The 22,698-nt window shown below is 38.7% G+C and overlaps 1 long non-coding RNA gene across 12 annotated transcripts in view; it reads left to right on the top strand.

Moving 5' to 3' along the window:
* LOC148038888 (uncharacterized) overlaps positions 1 to 22,698 on the top strand; it is a 103,404-nt gene that overhangs the window by 21,679 nt on the left and 59,027 nt on the right. For 11 of the 12 annotated variants that reach the window (XR_015690344.1, XR_015690342.1, XR_015690341.1 and 8 more), the window contains exons 4-5: positions 15 to 76; positions 155 to 221. This is a non-coding gene — a long non-coding RNA (uncharacterized LOC148038888). Of the gene's footprint in view, positions 1 to 14; positions 77 to 154; positions 222 to 356; positions 1,142 to 22,698 lie in introns of those variants that run through there. The other variant, XR_015690333.1, reaches the window with a different exon arrangement.

The raw sequence follows: 22,698 nt of genomic DNA, 5'->3' as shown, positions 1-22,698 counted from the left end.
GTCAATTTCTGCAGGCAAAAGAAATCGCGCTGGTTGGGAGTATAGAAGGATGTTAGAGGACACAGGTTATCGAAAGGTGCTGTTTGAGTGCTCTCTTCTTGTGTCTTTGTCGCTAAGCTTTCGGAGTGCCTCATTAACATCCCATGTCATCCAGTTTCTGTAGGGAAAAGAAATCTTGCTGCAGTTTCAGCGGTGCTTTCTGTGAGGAATTGGAATTGCAAGTAAGTCTCATTGCTAAATCTTTCTGCTTGTGTTCTGTCTCTGCTGTTATAGTCATAAATGGCCATTACAAACGGTCTCTCTAGTCTTTTTTAAATTCCTCAACTTAGCACGTCTTATTTGTTTGATCATTACAGACTTGGTCCAATATATGTCCTTATGCTACATCTTGATTCCTTTGATTCAAGGTTTCCCTATCACATGCACACACCTACTCTTGCATACGACCACAGGATACGAAGCGTTTGTTTATCATCAACAATAACATTTTTCTAAATCTTCCTTGTCCTAATTATGTATGGTGGACATCGTGCCAGTCCTACGCTGTCTAGTCGTGAGAGATACTTTGAAATCACTCTCCCATCATTTGTTGCTCAGGACGATACTTCAGCATGAGACTGCTGGGGATTATACAGCCTTTGCCTTTTATCGGAGTGTAAGTGCAGTTATGATTTGCTGCTTTACCAAGTTGCATGGTACGAACGAGTGAGATCGCAGGTCTCAGGTCATCTTGTTTGTATGCTTTATTTCAAAAGCACAAAAACAAATGCTTACAGGAGTTTCAGACGGGGTTACAGATTACCGTTTGCCAAGAATCTCAAAAGGGAGCCCTCATATCTAAACGATACCCATTAGAGCAAATGTTTGCAAAAGGCTGCGTAGTTTTTTCAAGCGCATGCAATAGATTTGCAACATTTAATGCAGAGAGCAAAGTTTCTCCTGTGTGCGAAAGGCCTCAAAATCCATAAATAATGGGTAATCTTGTATGTATCTGGTAGACTAAGAGGACTAGCTCTAATCATTACTCAATTCCGGTTATCAAGCCCTTTCAAATCCAAGCTTCCAAGCCTGGTTTCAGCAGACTCGTTACTATTTTGAGGTGTTGGAATTGATTTGGTTAGCAGATTCGTCCCTTTTCTCAGGTGCTTGAGCATTTATCTACTCATCTTTACGTGCTCTGAATTTGGACCAGTTTCGTGTGTCAAAGACATGCAGATGAGGTCTTGTCTGTTTTGTTTTTGAAAGTGATAACTGTAAGTATTCTTGTCAGTAGCCTTTATATTTTTTAAACTAAATCTGTTCTGGCACTTGAAAAAATATAGGAAGGATGCGAAATTTACAAAGAGGGATATCCTGCCCGAAACTAGGCCAGTTTATAAGATTGTGACGTAAATAGCTTTGATTTTAACATTATGAAAAAATATAGCTTTGACTCGATAGATAATGCTTCGAACAATTCGTCTCATGATCCATTAAAGCTGTACTGACTCGGACTATAGTAACACCTTGAGCTTTGGAGCTAGGCAACTTAATAGCACTATGGGAGAATAAGCTTGACTCCTACTTGAACTTGCAATTGGTCTTATGATTTGATAAAGTTGTAATTATTGAAGCTATCATATAGCTAGATGGCTGATAATCAAACTTATGCCATTGACAATTTCACTCCCAAGTATACTTATTAGAAACTTCATATTAGATTGTTGACAATCAACCCTATGGGAAGGCTACATCTTTTATGCATGGTATTTGTGCATTTTTTATAGGAAGAACTTCAAATAGAAGGAAATGCTTTTCTCCATAGCTTGATCTTCCACCATTTGGTAGATATTTTCATGCTCATGCTAAGTTGGTTGTAAGTAGTTTCTATTGAAAATTTTTCAAATAGGAGAAAATACTTTTCTCCATAACTTGATATTTCGCAATTTGCTAAAATATGGCATCCATATAATCAAGTTGGTTGCAAGTATTTTCTACAAGAGGACCTTTAGATAGATGCTTGACCTTGCATTTGCTAGATTGATTCATGCTCCATGCTAAGTTGGTATGATTATTAGATATGAACTTATGCTAGGAAACCATATCTTTCTTTTGTGCAAAGAGTTGTATCATGGTTGTGACTAAACAATGTCCATCCAAGGTGCATTTGATATCCTATTTTAGATTTGACATCCTATTTTAGATGTGATGCTAATATCTCATTTGAAAATAGAGTTTATATGACACATGACATGTCATGCTAATTTTACTGTGATCCTTCAAGTATGGAGAAGAGATTAAATATTTTTATATTGTTAGTGCAATAAAGATTATGTTTAATCCTTGTTTTCATGCTTCATGGCTCTAAAACCTCCATGGGTATCATGATATGTGGATGTTTTTCTAATGAAACCACAAGTTAATTTATTATGTTTCATTCCTAACTAATGATATTAAATACCTAAGAACATTTAGAGCAAAATTATTTAATATCATGTTAAAGATTCTATAAGGTAATTAAAACATCATAATTTAAGTTTAAGCTCATTCCTCAAGAATTTTTAATTAATATGCAAGGTTAAAAACCTACTTAACACTTAATACCATTATTGCAATGAAAGCAAAGAATGGAAGAAGAAAATCTATACATTGAATGTTGAATGAAAGTTGAAAATAATATGGATTGGTTAGTCCCTACATGTAGCCTAAGGTGTCAATTAGGGCACCAGATTAGGTTGATGATAGAAGGTAGCATCGGAAGACAAAGGAGAGTCTCAAGTATTGAGTGTACTGAATTTTGAAAAGTAAAATGATCAACCAATGGAGGAGAACAATTATAAATGGTTGACTAGTAAATAAACTGGTTGATTGTTGTATAGGAGTGTTAGAAATCTGGCAAATTGCATCAATAATGAAGAAAGTGTAGTCATCTACAGTATGAGTTGATTGACACAATAATAGGTGTAAAAACAAAGTTGCCTCCTTCATCAAAACACATGATAGATTGAGTGTTAGAGCTCCTAATGTCCCCGTTTGACTTAGATTGATGCTCACTAGTAGGAGATGACTATGCATGGCACACATGATTGCTAGCTCTCCCTCTATATCTTGGATGTGGCTCAAGACTAAAGAAGGCAAAATGGATCCAAGTGTGGTAGAAGTACTAGTGCTGATGAAGTCTTTCGATAAAGAAGCTCTCCACTATCTTAGGAATCTCCCTTTGAAACATAATGGGCTAGTGAATCCATAGCCTCATCACTGATATCGTGGCCCTGTGAAAGAGATGGGAGGATTGAAGGAATTACTAGAGAATATGGTCATAGATGGGATGGAACCTATGGGATAGATGTTGCAGAATCGAGAATGGGTACAACAATGGAAGCTTGTTGCGGGGGGGCTTGTACAATGAATGGGGATTGAAACCTATATTGCCCTCTCTCTTGCCAACTTATGGCTAAAATGGCCCTTCGAGCAAAATCCTCAATAAAGATGGCCAACTTGATGAAAACAACTTGAGTACCGAGTTTAGCAAGGCCATGAATTGAGAGGAGTGCGAAGCCCAAGTCTAGAAATAACAACAAAGTGTCAACACCACTAATAGAGACTGAAGAAGTATCACCAACAATGATTATACCCTCTGATGGATCAAGATTCAGCAACAAATCTCGACAAGTGATATGATATGAATCGAGGCCTTTTGTAAACAAGATAGCTGATAAAGAGGGCTCCTCGATCTTATGGATATGAAGGAACACAGACTCATGTGTAATAGCTGGTGAAGAGATAGAGGAAGGCTTAGATGATTTAGCTCCATCCTTCACTCCCAGACAAAGATGAGGGTATTTTTTCCAAATCTTCTCCTCGAGATGGGTACCCTTTCCACAGTGTGGACGTTTAGACTTCACTAAATTCATGTTAGAACTTGAGGAAGACTCTAAATGTTTAACTTCCTTCTTGTTCATGTTCTTGGCTTTTTTGTCTTCTTCTTGTTTCCTCCCGAACTTAGAGTTAAATCCTTTATAAGGTTGAATTCACTAGTATTAGTCTCCTTGAGTCACTTTTCGTACTCCAAAACTTGCTTGGCAAAATATTTTGAAAAAGAATAGATATTATACTCATTGATAGTGGCTTGACCACATAAATAAGCCATTTCACATCAAGAGGGGATTTTGTTCACACACCTCATTAGATATTATGCTCATTGATAGTGGCCTGATTACATAGTTCCCACACCTCATTCCACCCTTTCATCATCTATTGGTGCCCATATGACTAAGTGGAAACTTGCTAGAAACGTGCAAATTTCTGCATGCAATTGATATCATAGATCTCCATTTACACTATTATCTTGACATTTAGTTAACTATAGTTGAGGGTTATTGTTTTGCGATAGTCGAAGTATATTTAGCAACTCCTTGAGGATTTTCAAATACAAGACTACAAGGCTATCTCTACTTCACTTCAGACAAGCCACATGTTTACCCTTGAGGGTGCAAGAGATCCATTTGATGCCTCTCTCTAATAGCAGGTTGTGGGATTTCTATTATACTAGTGTAATGCATAATTGGATATTCTGTTTGGGTTTCTTACTTGACATGCTTCATGCACAGCCGTGGTACTAAGCATTGGTAAGCAATAAACATGTCTTTTGTTACATGAAAGGGATTCAATCATTAGCAAGCAATAGAACATGTCTTCTATTGCCTTAAAGGAACTCGATCATTGGGCCTGTGAAGAAGTGCTCTGAACATAGAAAACATAAAACCAATTGTATGACAAAGCACAAATTGATAATCAAGAACACAATTAGGGTTAGGGTAAGTTAGAGATAGTGAAGACAATGAATAATGAAGTGAAATACTATTGAATATACGATGTCCATGTAGCAAACACACTAAGTAATGAATATTAAACCTTGAACTCTCGTATTTTTGGGATCAAGGTAGAGGTTTTGAGTAGGAGAGTGTGTCATACTTTTAAACAGATCTCAAAACATAGCAAGGTAGCCTTTGTGTGTCAAACACCAATAAATACAGCCTAGAAGACTAGATTTGATGCAAATAGGCAGTGAGAAAAGAGAGAGACTTAAAATGCAAATATCTGAGTAGAGAGAAAAACTAGGTGATATAGCATATGAGTGTAAAGATTTCCACTAGAAGCCAGGTGATAGGTAGAAGAGAGAGAGAAAACACCAAATGTAGATGTGGGATGACCAGATGATAGGTGGAGAGTAATGGCAACAGCTCCAACAGGTGGCGACAATAGTAAACGTAGCTTCAAAGGATCATATGACAACTCTAGAGTGATGGTGACAACCAACAGGTGCAAATGGAGACTTATCATATACTAAGGGAAAGGTCTTGATCATAATGTTCTCCGTGAACAGGATGTGGGCAGCAAAGATACAACTCTTGAAACCTATAAAAACGAGATTAAGGGAGAATGTTGCGTTGCATGCCTATTTATAAAAAGCTTGAAACACCCAAATTAGGGTTTGAAATGTGGGACACAGTAACTCTCTAGGATCGTCTTTCTTTTTAAAATAATAAGATTTCTTCATAAATGAAGCATATTTTGGGACTATTTAAGTCAAGCTAATGTATTTTAAGCTCAACACTCCCTGTTAGGTTCAAAATTTAGCCATGAGAAATAAGCACTTATGTTTATTTTCTTTTACTTCGAGATGTCCCATCCCAAAGTAGCTAGGGTATCGGACAAAGGGTGCACGTTGGCTATCCAATGATCTACTAAGACTAAAGAGGCAATGATTATCTTAGCAAGGGAGCTTAAGTGATCACCCTAGAGAGGCTAGCGCAACGAACCAAGATTGCTCGTCAACTATCCAAGGGCCTATCAAGTCCTACAAAGGTGGATGGAATGGACACTGGACTTTTTTTAAAGAAAATGACTTTGTTTTAGTTTGTTATAAGTTTTAACATTCAGGGTTTAAAATTAGTGTTTGTCCCATTGATTCATTGTGCTTCAAGGTATGGGAAATAAGGATGGATAGCTCCACGACCTTCATGAAACATGTAAAATAATTTTGCACATTACTAAGATAAGTGCTTAGGGAGTACCTAAGGGTGTGTGTACCAATCATATGGAGAATATGTAGAGAGATAAGCAATGACGTGTGCGTAAGCAAGATAAGCAAATCTAGTATGCAAGCATAGGGAAAAAACTACATTTGGAGATTGCCATGTGCAATGTTACGAGTATTATTGATCTTGAGTTAACCCATCCTAGGGTGATTGAAAATGGATTAATACACATGGATACATGTTTATATGAACAGAATGCCAATGCATAGGATAATATAAAGGAAGATGAAAGTTTTCATGCTCATACAGAATGCAATGTAATGGTATCACTAGGATAGTACTCTTGCAAGGAAATTGTTCACTTGTCCAAGCATCCTTTTACAATCATGTGATCTTGATAGTGTGGATGAAGTTATAAATATCCATAATGTACAATATAAAATAAATAAATGTCTGAGGGTGAAAAACTATAAGCATCATCATTGTCAGTATCAAGGGAAGGAAACTGAAACCAGCCTTCCTTCTTGGAATGGGTGGTGATAACCTGATTTAAGAGTTAATTACAGTAAAAAATAAATGCAAATAAAATAAAATACACACTTTACCATAACATTCTTGGACAATAGACTCCCTGTTGGCCCCAAAATTGGCGCCCCTTGTTGTATTTCTTTAGTTTTCATTCAATTGGAAGGAGTACAACTCAAGATTCTTCAATCTCCTCCTGCTATCCAATTGCTCTTGCTGTCATAAATGACCAACAAGCCTTTTGGGTCATTTGCCCCTTGATTCACCTAGGACTTCTTCTCCAATTTGACCCTTGGCTGGCCAAATGTCACCCCAAATCAATTTGGGATGGGCTGGCTCCTAAAATTCCTTGATAATCTTCAATTATCAGCTGTTGATTTCACTCCCTTGAGCCTTCAATCTCTGGCACAAATCCCAAGGTGGCTGCTAAACCCTAATTTCTGCTATAAAATAGGGTTTATTGTAAAAATTACAGATCAACCCACCTAAAATGGTTGAAATCTCCTCCAAATGGCTGAGAATTGCTGAGAATGGTTGAGCATAGGTTGAAGGAGATAAGAGAATGCTGTAAAGAGAGAAAATTTTGAGATTTGTCGCGAAGAATTGATCAAAATGAGTTGCTGCCCTGATGTACCAGCCCCAAACGGATGCACCAACAACAATAGGAGTATCAAAGACTCTGATCTTCAGGAGAAAGTGCATTAGCAGCAATTGCCAACTTCCCAAGGTCAAGAATATGCAATCTCCATCACCAAAATGGTCTCCAATGGCTGGGAAATGGCCCCAGAAGCTGGCAGCAACAATCCAACACCTCTTCCCAACAGCTCCAAAATGAAAAAACAAGATTTTCCTCTTTTCAGCTCTATTTAGCCTTTCCCCCACTTGCATGGGAAAGTTTTGCCAAGTGGCAGCTTTCTTAATCCATTTTCAGCAATTTCCAGCCATTTAATTAATTTTTAGAATTAATTAACTTTGAAAATTAATTCAGCCCTTAATCCATGCCCTGAAAATTGACCTTGTCCATCCAAAAATTAATTGGCTAGGCCATTTGCAACCCAAAGTGGTCTCATGTATTAATTGACCCTTGGACAAGCATTAATCCATTAATTAATGCCTAGTCCCTAGTGTCACCACTGACACTTAATGGCCAATTAATGGTCCTAGGGGCAAACTGACACCAAAATTCCCCTAGAATCTAACAAGTGTAACTTGTTATAACTTTTGCCTTTGACACCCATCTTTTTCATAGGGTCCTTGGGCCTTTCAACTGTAAAAAAGTAGCTTGCACCTCACATGTGCATCTTTTGATTGTACATTTGATTAATCCTTTAATCAAATGTCAATTAAACATAAGCAAAGCATCAAATTTTCATGTCCTCGTGATAGACCACCCGCTTGAAATCCTTGCAATCGTCCTCAATTGCATTGTAATGTGTCAAAGCAAACAATACTGCATTGGAATTTTCACAAGGCATCATAGTCAATACAACATTGGCCACTGCTGGCTAACTATCTCATATACTCACCATTTGTTGAAAATTTCCAACCAGCATAAAGCTCCAACAAACAATAGTCCAGAATTGTTGCTAGAAACTCATCGGATGCATCCCAAACTCTTGTTTCTCAACAATGCTGACTACACAACCATAGTAAAGCATAAACGGAGCCAAAACCATGACTGAATTATCAATGGCATTCAATACACATGCTGCTGTCCATAAAGCCAACTGAATACCACTGAAACTAATGATTATACACTGAAAACCAACACTCGATAATTAGTCTCTCATGATCATAACCTGATGCAAATGTATAGTTTCAGAGTTGTAGTGAAAACCATACCCATCTGCATACATACCACAGTGACTAGTACACTGAATAGTGATCTCATGGCAGACATACTATCAGCACAGTACCTTGGATGCATGCTGAATACATTCGAGATCCACTATACAGGAGAGCAGTCCTTTCCTGGAGGAGTGGAAGTGCTACCTCCTCCTTGAGTATCAGGTAGTACTCTGGACCCTTGCCCTGCTGAACCTGAAAGAGCCTGATCCAAAATCAGCATCAAGGTAAAGTTGCAACAACTGAGGATGGTCTGCCAAGTCATCCTCTTCCATCCATTTAGCATCCATTGTGCATTCCATGAGCCATACCCGAGTGCATTGGGTAATGCAAGCCATGCATTGGTTGTTGAAAATTATGGGGAGGTGTGCCATACATTCCCACATTTGGTCGCTCACCCACCATAGCATGAAAAATTATGCTACCACCAAAGTAAGCTAGCTGCTCTAAATTCTCATGCAAACCTTGCTATCCAAAAACCATAGGATTAGCATTTACATCATGAACTTGCATTTGCATTTCTAGCCCAATTGGCACCAACTGCTTTTCACCATGAGCATCTTGAGAAGGCTTTGGCTTGTTCTTCGGTGCATCTTGTTGTCCTGAAGTTCTAGAAGAGGAATTTCTCTTCTTGCCCTTGTTGTTTTTCCTAGGAGTGTTCAAAAATCGAGTAAATTGAGGATCTTTTGCCAATTCAGCAAAGATATTGGCTGCTGCCCTCATTCGATTCTTGAATGCATCATCGAATTCCATTTCCCCTTGTTGATCATCATCCTCTTTCTACACCCAACATCTTGGCCTTCAGCCACATTTTTAGCATGTTATCCATGATTCGTGCCTTGTCCAAGATCAGGCATTGCATTTTCTTCTTCCCCATGTGAATGTGCATCATGAGAGGCGTCATTACTGCTTGATTGCATCCCACTGTAAGAAGACATCTTACTGTAATTTCTCAGCTGAGCACAAAGATCAACGAGGGGGATTCTTCTGATTTGGAGAATGAAGAGGTATTGGTACTAGGTAGCTAACACACACACACACACACACACACACACACACACACAAAAAGATAATAATTTGGATCTTAACGAGTGTGATGGTGTCCTCATCGAAGATGTTGAGGAAGAAGACATTGTAGGGGTAGACCATTTTCAGAACCCCGAATCCTCTGTAGGCCCAGAAAAAATCTTTACTGACCAGCACAAAACTTTGGTTTGCAATCAGGTGCCTCAGGCCCACCAAATCAAGAGATTTGATGTATCCCAGCAATGGAACCATGAAACCAGCCTTCCTTCTTGGAATGGGTGGTGATAACCTGATTTAAGAGTTAATTACAGCAATAAATAAATACAAATAAAATGAAATACACACTTTACCATAACATTCTTGGACAGTAGACTCCCTGTTGGCCCCAAAATTGGCGCCCCTTGCGGTATTTCTTTAGTTTTCATTCAATTGGAAGGAGTACAACTCGAGATTTTTCAATCTCCTCCTGCTAACCAATTGCTCTTGCTGTCATAAATGACCAACAAGCCTTTTGGGTCATTTGCCCCTTATTCACCCAGGACTTCTTCTCCAATTTGACCCTTGGCTGGCCAAATGTCACCCCAAATCAATTTGGGATGGGCTGGCTCCTGAAATTCCTTGATAATCTTCAATTATCAGCTGTTGATTTCACTCCCTTGAGCCTTCAATCTCTGGCACAGATCCCAAGGTGGCTACTAAACCCTAATTTATGCTATAAATTAGGGTTTATTGCAGAAATTACAGATCAGCCCACCTAAAATGGTTGAAATCTCCTCCAAATGGCTGAGAATTGCTGAGAATGGTTGAGCATAGGTTGAAGTAGATAAGAGAATGCTATAAAGAGAGAAAATTTTGAGATTTGTCGCGAAGAATTGATCAAAATGAGTTGCTGCCCTAATGTACCAGCCCCAAACGAATGCACCAACAACAATAGGAGCATCAAAGACTCTGATCTTCAAGAGAAAGTGCATTAGCAGCAATTGCCAACTTCCCAAGGTCAAGAATATGCAATCTCCATCACCAAAATGGTCTCCAATGGCTGGAAAATGGCCCCAGAAGCTAGCAGTAACAGTCCGACACCTCTTCCCAACAGCTCCAAAATAAAAAAACGAGATTTCCCTCTCTCTTCAGCTCTATTTAGCCTTTCTCCCACTTGCATGGGAAAGTTTTGCCAAGTGGCAGCTTTCTTAATCCATTTTCGACAATTTCCAGCCATTTAATTAATTTTTAGAATTAATTAATTTTGAAAATTAATTCAGCCCTTAATCCATGCCCAGAAAATTGACCTTGCCCATCCGAAAATTAATTGGCTAGGCCATTTGCAACCCAAAGTGGTTCCATGTATTAATTGACCCTTGGACAAGCATTAATCCATTAATTAATGCCTAGTCCCTAGTGTCACCACTGACACTTAATGGCCAATTAATGGTCCTAGGGGCAAACTGACACCAAAATTTCCCTAGAATCTAACAAGTGTAACTTGTTACAACTTTTGCCTTTGACACCCATCTTTTTCATAGGGTCCTTGTGTCAGAAGTGGAGTAGCGGTGGAAGCATAAACATATGCTGAAATAAACTGCTGAAACACAAGACAAAAAGAGAAAAGAAAGAACACGATACAGATGAGAACTCAGATGTATGCACGGAAAATGGAATCCATATATCTGAACATGAGACAGTCGCATACAACAGTGAGTCACTGGCTGCGTGGGCACTGGCACTGGCTCCTCTCTCCACAGAGTCTGCAAATGGTGAAGATGAAGTGACTGACTGAGGAGGAGCCACTGAGTATAAATAGGCTGAAAAAGTGGGGAGCAATAATGCTGGTCGGACATCATTTAATGCTGGCCGAGTGATGCATAAAATGCTCCACTGGCATAAAATGCCACATGATCGATAGAAGACAAAATCTACTGCAGAAAGTCAAAAAATCAGTCAAAAACTGCCAAAAACAGCAAAAACGGCCTGAAAAAACAATCACCCAGTCACGAGAGATGCTGAATCAGCAAAACGCAGGCTATAAACTGGAGAAAACAAGTAGTAAACTGTCGCCAGCAGCTGCAGATGAAAAACGCAGGCAGCAGAGGGTGCGTAGGCAGCAGGCGATGGCAAGACTGCAAAAAACGCACTCTGAAAACAGCCCCAAAACAGGTCGCCCTGGCTGCGACAGCAATCGTCTGATCAGCAGGGTACAAAACAGTCTTGAAATCAGCAAGAAAACACAGCAGAAACACAAATCCTGAAAACTGATACCATGTCAGAAGTGGAGCAGCGGTGGAAGCATAAACATGTGCTGAAATAAACTGCTGAAACACAAGACAAAAAGAGAAAAGAAAGAACACGATACAGATGAGAACTCAGATGTATGCACGGGAAATGGAATCCATATATCTGAACACGAGACAGTCGCATACAACAGTGAGTCACTGGCTGCGTGGGCACTGGCACTGGCTCCTCTCTCCACAGAGTCTGCAGATGGTGAAGATGAAGTGACTGAGTGAGGAGGAGCCACTGAGTATAAATAGGCTGAAAAAGTAGGGAGCAATAATGCTGGTCGGACAGCATTTAATGCTGGCCGACTGGTGCATAAAATGCTCCACTGGCATAAAATGCCACACTAGAAAAATACCTAAAATACCTAATAAAAATGCCCAGCCCAGATCAAGCTCAGACTCACACATGAGTTGACAAATACTCTGCTAACACCTTGGGCCTTTCAACTGTAAAAAAGTAGCTTGCACCTCACATGTGCAACACATGTGCATCTTTTAATTACACATTTGATTAATCCTTCAATTAAATGTCAATTAAACATAAGCAAAGCATCAAATTTTCACGTCCTCGTGACAAAAACACTGCCTCTCAAACGAAAAGAAAAAGAGCCTGATGCTTTGTTTTGACCATGGACGCCGCCATTGTCTCCTACTTACAGCTAGCCCAAGAGATGCATGCTGTGCCCAAGGTAAAGATGTAGCTACCATGGGAATGTCAAGTGTCAGGATCTCTCATCCAATTAGAATCAATGTACCCTTGTAAGTAGAAACCATGACCATAAGTTTGTTCACAATTATAAGTATACCATAAATATCTTAACACATGAAGACAAGTAATCCAACGAGACATTTTAGGTGCATTAAAATACTAACTAAGCAAACTAATTGAGTATGTAAGATATAGCCTAGTATATATCAACCAAAGTAGTTTCCCTACAACAGAGCAATAGGTGTGAGCATCAAAAGGATACCCAAGGTATTCTTATTCAGATGGATAATGGGATCAAGAGGCATGGCCATTGGCCATGTCTAATCAGTATAATGCTATTCTAGTAGTTATAGGACTTACTTTTACTGTGAGAGAAACATACTTTCTTCCGATCGAACAATCTCCATCCCCAAGAAATAAGACAACAACAACCTAAGCCAGTTATCTCAAATGTAGCACAAAGCGTTGCCTTGATTTCTGCTATGGCTATAGAATCTGAGCTAGTGAGAAGTATCTCATCAACATATAGCTATGCAATCAAAGATCAGTTAAGGAAATACACATCAAAGTGTTAACAACCTCAAGCTAAAGGTGCTCAAGAAGCTTCCATGTTTGAGAACTTAGTGAAAAGATGTCAATACTCAGTCAACTCGATTGTCAAGCCATCCTTGTGGTGATTTTAGACATTTTGGTGCTCACGATTTAAATTGATGTGATAGATTCAAATTGTAAAGTGTGCTTAGCACTCGAATACTAAGTCAAGATGTTGAAGCTAAGAGTGAAACTCAGGAAATAAGTCATGCATAAGCTCAACAATAGCGAGGAGGCATTATGAGCCTTCCATGAGCTGGTGACCTTGTATGCAATAAGTGTAGGATAAGGTCGGGGTTCCAACCCTTACACTAATCGCATAGGTTCTAAGAGTCTAAAACATGCCTCATCAAGCTTGACCAAGTGGTGTAGTTTGACCCATTGAAATGAGTCTTATTATTAAAAGCATGCTTGGCAGATGAGAAGCTAGGACCATGAGGTGCATGTGAAGGTGGAAAGGTGGAGTATGGTGGAGGATAAGATGGTGGTGGTGGATAAGAAAAAGAAGGAGGTGATTGTGGATAGGTAGAAATAGATTGTTGATGTCCAATGAGTACCGATTGATGCGGAGATACCGAAACTACTATAGTTTCATATGGTACTGAAAGTGGAGGCGTGCGATACGATAGCCCTGTCCAAATGTTGGCTAGGGCAAAATATAAAACATAATGGCGAGATGATGCACTAGGTAATGCCATAGAGGCAAACTGTGATACCAAATGATCCACACTTTAGTATGTTATGAATGCACTCCCAAAGGGGCGTCCTCTATTTGGTCCCCCTCCCCTATCCATATTTAAACTCTTGAGATTCTCAAACAAATAGTTTGTTCCACAAGGTCCATGAAGCACTTAAAATTCATCAATAATATCACCAAAGCTCGGGGTTTGTTTTATTTTCTTTAGGAGAATATGCTAATATGATTTTAATGAGGTGCAAAGCTTCACATCTGACATTTGTTAGGCTTTCGATTTTTGCAAAAGCCAGATAATCTGAAAGTGTGTGTGTGGGATCCCAATTGAGGCTCCATCATAGGTACACTCGAAAATGGGTATGTACGGGTCCTAAAGGCTATGCCTAAGTGTGCAGAAGCCTTAGTGTGGTGTGTGGTGGTTAATATGATGTACTTAATGGAAGTAGAAAGAAAGGTGCAATGGAAGATGAGGAAGGGATGGGTGGGAGCTCAAATGGATTAGTGATAGATGATGTTGTGGGAAGCATTGTTGGTTCCTTTTGTTCATTAAATGCATTAGATTGAGAATTGGATGAATTTGCACCTGCTCCAAAGTGGGCTTGAGAAATAAATTGTTTGAAAAAAAGGAAAGAAATGAATACTTACAAGTTCTTCTTTCAAGTTTTTATCTAGTTTTGAGCTCACTAAAAATATGTGTCTTTCTTATTACTTAGAAACCAAAGGTTATATTGAACAATCCCTTCTTGAAGAGCTTTCTTTGATCCAATAGAAAATATAGAATCAATTGGCATAGAATCTAATATAAAAGGGTTTATACCTGGCATCGAAGAAAAGAAGTATTGTGGAAGCGGAGTGTAATCCGAGCAAGGTTCCACTTGTGGATGGCTAGTCCATAGTGGAGATTTCCAAGGTCCTACAAGATCATTAGTTCTATGCACCGAATCTAAAGGAGATAACTCAAGGTTACCTTTAACCTTCTACTGAGCCATGTGCATAAGGATGAGATCATACTCAACGGTGAAAATCTGATATGGCCTTTGGATTCCATGCTAGTCTAATGGTTCTCTGCTCATGTTAGATAGGGCAATAGCAAGTTGGGAGACCCACTCACGATCATTTCTATCCATGTTTGGTTGTGGAGACTGAAGTGATGATGTGAATGTATTGAGAGTCATTTAACCCTTCTATTGTTCTTTCTTCTACAGATGAGCTTTTTTATCAAAGGCCAATGTTTCTCAAAGAGTATCTAGCTTTGATACCATGTGAAGAAATGCTCTAAATATAGAAAACACAAAACCAATCGTATGACAAAGCATAAACTGATAACATAGAATATAGTTAGGGTTAGGGTAACTCAGAGACTGTGAATACAATGAATAATGAAGTGAATGACTACTAAATATATGATGCTCATGCAACAAACACACTATGCACTAAATACTAAGCCTTGAACTCTGGTATCTCTGGGATCAAGGCAAAGGTTATGAGTAGGAGAGTGTGTTGTACTTCGAAATGGATCCCGAAACGTAGCAAGGTAGTCTCTATGTGTCAAACATCAACAAACATAGCCTAGAAGACTGGATCTAATGTAGATAGGCAGTGAGGAGAGAGAAAGATAAAAACTTAGGTAGTTGAGGAGAGAGAAAAATTGAGCAAGAGTAGATGAGTGCAAATGCAGCTACACTAGGAGCTAGGCAACAGGTAGAAGAGATAGAAAACACAATACATAGATGCCAAATGACCAGGCAATAGCTGAAGAGTGATGGCGACAGCTCCAATAGGTGGCGACAGTAGTAAACCTAGCTTGAGAGGACTAGGTGATAGCTTGCCAATAGGGCAGAATCAAAAATTGAAATTAGGTGCTAGATGGTAGCATAGAGCAAGGGGAAGGTTTGACCGCAATATTCTCCACAAATAGGGTGTGCACAATAGAGATACAATTCCTAAAATCTACAAAAACAAGATTAAGAGAGAGTGGTGGATTACATGTCTATGGACACAGTTACTCTCCAGGATCGTGTTTTTGTTTAAAATAATAAGTTTTTTCATTAATTAAGCATATTTTGGGGCTGTTTAAGTCAGGCTAGGGTAATTTTAGCTCAATAGGGCCTCTTATATCCTAGAAGCAATTGTATTTTCTTGCATCCATTCATAGGGGTTGGTTGTTTAGACATGCAAGTGTGCGGTAGTGGTAATTATTTTCTTGCTTGGTGATTCATACATCTCTTCACTGAGCAAGGAGTCTACAATGGCCACATCCAATTGTGAAGATGAGTACAGGGTGACCATTTATAGCTAGATTTGATTGTGTATAGCTCAAACATCTTTTGGTTGATCTTAATGTGGGATAGCAATCACCCAGTGTTATCTACATCGATAGTCAAAGTGCCATGGCAGCTGTGAGAAACCCATTGTTTAATACTTGCAATAAGCACATGGATTTTGATGTTCTTGGTCTTGCTAGGTGAGTTTGAAAAAGCCAATGAGCATTACTTTCTAACTAGTAATAGATTGACAATTAATAATGATTACTAAGTACTGCAAGGGGCACCAATATTTTGGGGCCAGTTTATGTTTGTGTCGAGTAATAGGAGGATTCAAGCTTCATTGTTTTATTCTACTAAATATTCATCTTTAAGATGAATTGATTGCAAGCTTAAGTTTAGTACATTGTCGTTCCTTGGAGGTCGATTTGAAGGTTTTGTCACAAGACATCACCAAGGTATAACTTTCTTAATGTGGTGAGTCAATGATTGCACGTGTGCAAACACTCAAGTCTTGAGTCAATCTTATTATGGTACAAAGCAAGGATGCATCTAAAATGTTGAGATCTTGGGAAAAATATTTTTCTTTGTGTACTAATGATATGCATGAGGTGTCACAAGGATATGTAAATTTATTGCTTTGCTTAGCATTTAATTAAAAGTTAATCAAATGTGCAAATGTGACTTAAACATGTGAGGTGCAAGTTAATTATTTCATAGTGTGAGATCCAAGCCCCTGAGATATCAATTGATGTCAAAGAGAGAAGTTATAATAAGTTATGCTTAATAAGTAGTAGGTGGTACCCGATGTTGCATTTTGACCTAGATGTATTTATTGGCCACTAATGTGAGTGGTGACATTAGAAACTAGGTATTAATTTTTAGTTAATGCCTCTAAGGGCTAATAATTGCTTAGGGATACTTGGAAGACAAATTAGCCTAGCTAATTTAATTATTGACTGCTAAAATTAAGTTTTTGAGCATTAGAATAGTTATTGAATTAATTTAGTAAGCTAGATAATGTTGAAAAATGGGATTAGAAGGTTGCCACTAGGCAAAACTTGCTCATGTAAGTGAGAAAACGTTTTATGTGGTTTGTGGAAGTTTATTCCAAGCATTGTGAGAGAGAAGGAGGTTATTAAAGAGCCAGAAGATTCTGTTTATGTGATTTGTAGCCACTAGGGATTAGTCCTACAACAGGTGACGACAATTTGGAGCTCTTCAGGTGCAGGTGACAGTAGCCCAAGGTTCTTTTGATATAGGTGACATCATATAGGATGGGACAATAACCTTTCTAGTGATCCTCATCTATAGGTGATAGCTTCCATGGCTATTTGAGAAGAAAATGAGCAAATTTTCAACATTTCTTGTGATGAAACACTGAAATCTCTCTCTGCAACATTCTCTCTCATCCTGTAGAATCTATCCATTAGAGTTATCGGAGGTGGCGATATTGAAAAATCTTTAATATAAACCCTAATTTATGGGGCAAAAATCAAGGTTTGACAACCACCTCGAGATGTGTGCTTAGATTTGAGGGCACAGGACTTGAATTCCAATAATTAAAATTGAGGAATTTAAGGGAGATTCAAGAGGTTAGCTAGCCAACACATATTTTTTTAAACGAGGAGGGTGAAGGCCAATTCTCAAGTAAACCAAGGGGTAAATTGATTTGAAGTGGATTTGATAGCAAGAGGCACTTGGATTAGTAGAGGAGATCAAAGGATAGTTGTATGCTTTCCGTTTGCAATATAAGATAAAGAAATAGTGCAATGGACACCAATTTTGGGACCAATAACCTGTTTATTGTCCAAGATTAACGTAGTAACCTTTGCATTTTCAGTTTATGTAAATTTTATGCTTGCTGTACTTAGTGTCAAATTAGATTTTCACCACCCTCTTCGAGAAGAGAGGTTGGTTTCAAGGTTTCATTTCTAGGATGCCATTAAATCTCTTAACTTGGTGGGCCCAAGGCACTTGATTGAAGGTCATAAACTTTGCTCTAGTGCTGAAATTGTGTTTAGTTGAGTATTTACAGCAAGGATGTCTTCAAATAGTGAGATGGGATTAAGCTGTGATGATGACTTTCAATTTGAAAAAATTAACACAAGTGTTGGGGGAAATGCAATGCTGGTAATGTTGGCATGATGCTCAGGCTTAAATTGGCAAGTTTGGCAACGCATATATGCAGTCCACTGTGTTTGGGACTCATGGTATTAATGATGGTCATACAAATGCTCCATATAGTATTGGCCATGAGAAAAAATGCAGTTATTAATGCATGCAATGCATGGGAAAATGTATCTTGGTATGGTTGGTAGTATGCAAGTTTCCATGCACAATTACATTGCAACGGTCCAAAGTATACAAACAAATTATGCATCTAGTGCTCCTGGCATATTAGGTATACATGAAGGGCTAGTTTACTGGATGCAATGTTGCATATTAGTTAAGTTGGAATTACGATAATGTGAAAGTATAAAGCAACGTAGTGCTCAAGAGGGAAAAAGGCCTAGAACCTAGTGGATGTTTTGAGGCAAGTGAAGTTAGAGGTAGAGTCTCCATGTGCTTCTAGGTGAAGTTTAAGTATTGTTTTACCTATGATGGATGCAATGAATGGAGGAGGGTGACCTAGTAGATCATCCTCAACGACGCACTTTACCTTGATGTGTTTTAGTTAGGGTCAATTTTGGATTAGGCTCATTTAGGTTTTGTAGAGAATAGAAAGTCCAGAGTATCGCTTGATGCTCAAGAGGGAGGTTGTATCTCCACTCTCCTAGTGATAGAAAACTATGTTATATAGTGGATATTTCATGTACTTGTTTTGCATCCAAGGTACTGTGTATTGATAATATTTCTACCATTGGGATCACTATTCAGATTGTACTAATCCTTGTCAGTTAGTAAGCAGATGTGTCTAGTTTGTATTTAGGCTTTAAAATTGTATATTTGCGAGGTTGTTGATATGTATGAAATACATGGATATACATTTTGATGTGAAGTACATTTGCAAGGCATGTGTGGATATATGGATGGTATGTAGGGTACACTTCGAGGTGATGGAAAAGAAGTACAATTGCAAATGTTACATATGTATGCTTTACATGTTGCTCATGTCCTATATCATTACTATGAGGTGTTGTTTATGCTTAGTTTATACATTATAATGCCTTGATGGTTAGAATAGTGTTGGATTATAGTGCCTTGGTGGTCAAAACAATATTGGATTTTGACATATAGATGTATCCCTTTTGGTTCAGACAATAGTTATGATTTATGTGTGTAAATTGTAAGTGGTTTAAGTGATTGGAATTTGAGGCATACAGAGCGCATGAGCTTGGTTATGCAACACGTTCACATGTTGTTTGACTATGATGCTAGTATATATTTCCAATAGTGGTAATGGATACTTTGGCACATTGCACTACAATTGAGAACAATTGAAAGGATTTCAACAGGGTGATGAAATTTTATTGCTTTGCTTAGCATTTGATTAAAAGTTAATCAAATGTGCAAATGTGACTTGTACATATGAGGTGCAAGTTAATTATTACACAAACCAAAATTCACAACACCTTTTAGCTCATTGATAATTTACTATGATGATACAAGTTTCATGTTTACAAAGATAATTAGAGAAAAGAGCTATGGAAGGACTAGATGGCATAGGCTAAGGATGGACTAGCCTAACTTACCCTATGAGGCCTAAAGGGAGATTAGCCTAAGGATAGAGCCACTAGCAAGCTCATCAATTGCTGGATCTATTGACTTGGGAAAATGTTATGAGTCGGTAACTCCTTGTGAGTTATGGTGTCACGAGGACCTGAAAATTTGATGCTTTGCTTATGTTTAATTGACATTTGATTAAAGGATTAATCAAATGTGCAATTAAAAGATGCACATGTGTTGCATATGTGAGGTGCAAGCTACTTTTTCACAGTTGAAGGCCGAAGGACCTTGTGAAAAAGATAGGTGTCAAAGGTAAAAGTTGTAACAAGTTACACTTGTTAGATTCTAGGGGAATTTTGGTGTCAGTTTGCCCCTAGGACCATTAATTGGCCATTAAGTGTCAGTGGTGACACTAGGGACTAGGCATTAATTAATGGATTAATGCTTGTCAAAGGGTCAATTAATGCATAGGACCACTTTGGGTTACAAATGGCCTAGCCAATTAATTTTTGGATGGGCAAGGTCAATTTTTTGGGCATAGAAATTGCTGAAAATGGATTAAGAAAGTTGCTACTTGGCAAAACTTTCCCATGCAAGTGGGGGGAAGGCTAAATAGGGCTGAAGGAAGAGGGAAATCTCATTTTTTTCATTTTGGAGCTGTTGGAAAGAGGTGTTGGACTGTTACTGCCAGCTTTTGGGGCCATTTCCCAACCATTGGAGACCATTTTGGTGATGGAGATTGCATAATCTTGACCTTGGGAAGCTGGCGATTGCTGCTGATGCATTTTCTCCTGAAGATCACAGTCTCTAATGCTCTTATTGTTGTTGGTGCATCTGTTTGGGGCTGTTACAGCAGGGCAGCAAACAACTGATTTTGATCAGTTCTTTGTGACAAATCTCAAAATTTTCTCTCTTTACAGCATTCTCTCATCTCCTTCAGCCTATGCTTAGCCATTCTTAGTAATTCTCAGCCATTTGGAGGAGATTTCAGCCATTTTTGGTAGGCTGATCTGTAATTTCTGCAGTAAACCCTAATTTACAGTAGAAATTAGGGTTTAGCAGTCACCTTGGGATCCGTGCCAGAGATTGAAGGCTCAAGGGATTGAAATTGGCTACTGATAATTGAAGATTATTAAGGGATTTCAGGAGCCAGCCCATCCCGAATGGATTTGGGATAGCATTTGGCCAGCCAAGGGTCAAATTGGAGAAGAAGTCTTGGGTGAATCAAGGGGCAAATGACCCAAAAGGCTTGCTGGTCATTGATGACAACAAGAGCAATTGGTTAGCAGGAGGAGATTGAAGAATCTCAAGTTGTACTTCTTCCAATTGAATGAAATTAAAGAAATACCGAAAGAGGTGCCAGTTTTGGGGCCAGCAAGGTGTCCACTGTCCAAGTTTATGAAGGTAAAGTGAGCATTTCAGTTTATGTTCATTTAATAATTGCTATAATTAACTCTTAAATCAGGTTATCACCACCCATTCCAAGAAGGCTGGTTTCATATGGATATATGGGGATTCTTCATAAGCAAGAACAAACAAGCTCGAGAGCAAAGTCCATAGTAGGTCTGATAGACTAGTGAAACACGCTTTATGTTTCCTAAAGGGCCCTTTAATTTAGTCTTCAAGACTACAATATGAATCTCATGGGACCCAAGCAATAGCATACGATCCATTTAAAAAATGAGAATTAAGAGATCATTCTGAGTCTTGGGGACATATGCCATGCTCTTAGTGTGTGAATTACTAAACCCATGAGCAAACAAGTGAGTATGGATTTTCTCATGCCATATCCTGTGTTGGAGCTTAGTTGGATGCAACAAAAGTTTGAGGAGCGTGAGAGTGTGATGGTTGGTGAGAGTCAGAGAGGAAGAGTGAAGTACGATAAGATTTGAGTGTACCAATAATGTGTCGGTACACAAAGAATAAAATGTATTTATACTTGGGGCACGTAGGGGTGCATTCACATGTACAGCTAAATAACGTGCATGTACTTTACACGGAGGTCAAAATATCCCAACAACCTTCCACTCAAAGGTTCGAAGTGAACCTCTAACCAACATCCACTAGTCGTATGCAATGCTCATGCTAAGCTTTGCTTAGATTTTTAGTGAGAACATCTGTAGGGTTGTCCTGTGTTTTGATCTTAGTTGATGTGATTTGACCATCTTCCGGAATTTGTCTAATAAAGTGATATCACACATCTATATGCTTTGTGCATGAATGATATATGGCATTCTTAGCTAGATACACAACGCTCTGGCTATCACATCCCAAAACTGCAGTACCCGTAGACATGCTGAGATCCTCTGCAAGTCTACTCAACCATATAGCTTCGTTAGTAGCTTCAATAGTTGATATGTATTCAGCTTCAGTAGTACTCACTGCGATGATGTTCTGCAACTTGGAACACCAAGAAATAGCCTCACTAGCAACTGTAAAGACATACCCGCTGGTGGTCCTATGAGTGTCCAAGTCACGTGCCATGTCTACACCACAATAACCCTGCAAACTAAGTGCACCTTGCCCATAGCAAATACACTTTCTTTGTGTACCCTTGAGGTATCGAAGAATACACTTGACAGCCTCCCAATGTATTTTGCAAGGATTTGACATAAACCTGTTAACTCCTGCCACTACATGAGCAATGTCTAGACGAGTAGCAACCATAGTATACATAAGAGAGCCATAAGCTGATGCATAAGGGACTCCCTTCATAGCATTTGCTTCCACATCATCTTTTGGGTTGTTAGCTTTACTAAGCTTAAGATAAGGAGGTAAGGGTACCCCAAAAGGCTTAGCTTCAGCCATGTTAAATCTGTCCAGTTCCTTTTCAATGTACTTTTCTTGAGATAAAAACAACAATTTCTGCATTCTATCTTTGTGGACCCTCATGCCCAAAATATGCTATGCGTTCCCCAAATCTTTCATGGAGAAAGCTGCTTTCAACTGATTTCTTAGAGCATCCAAGCTAGTCTTTCTTTTCCCAGCTAGTAATATATAATCCACATACAAAACAAGTATGATGGGACTGCCATCTATAACCTTTTTCATGTACAAGCAATGATCCGCATGGCTACGTGTA

Source organism: Lygodium microphyllum, chromosome 3 (genome assembly GCF_053477565.2).
Source record: "Lygodium microphyllum isolate KBCC chromosome 3, Lygodium_microphyllum_v1.1.10, whole genome shotgun sequence".
Lineage (NCBI taxonomy): Eukaryota > Viridiplantae > Streptophyta > Polypodiopsida > Schizaeales > Lygodiaceae > Lygodium > Lygodium microphyllum.
Note: the sequence above shows the minus strand (reverse complement) of the source record. Positions and strands in the feature narration are given on the sequence as shown.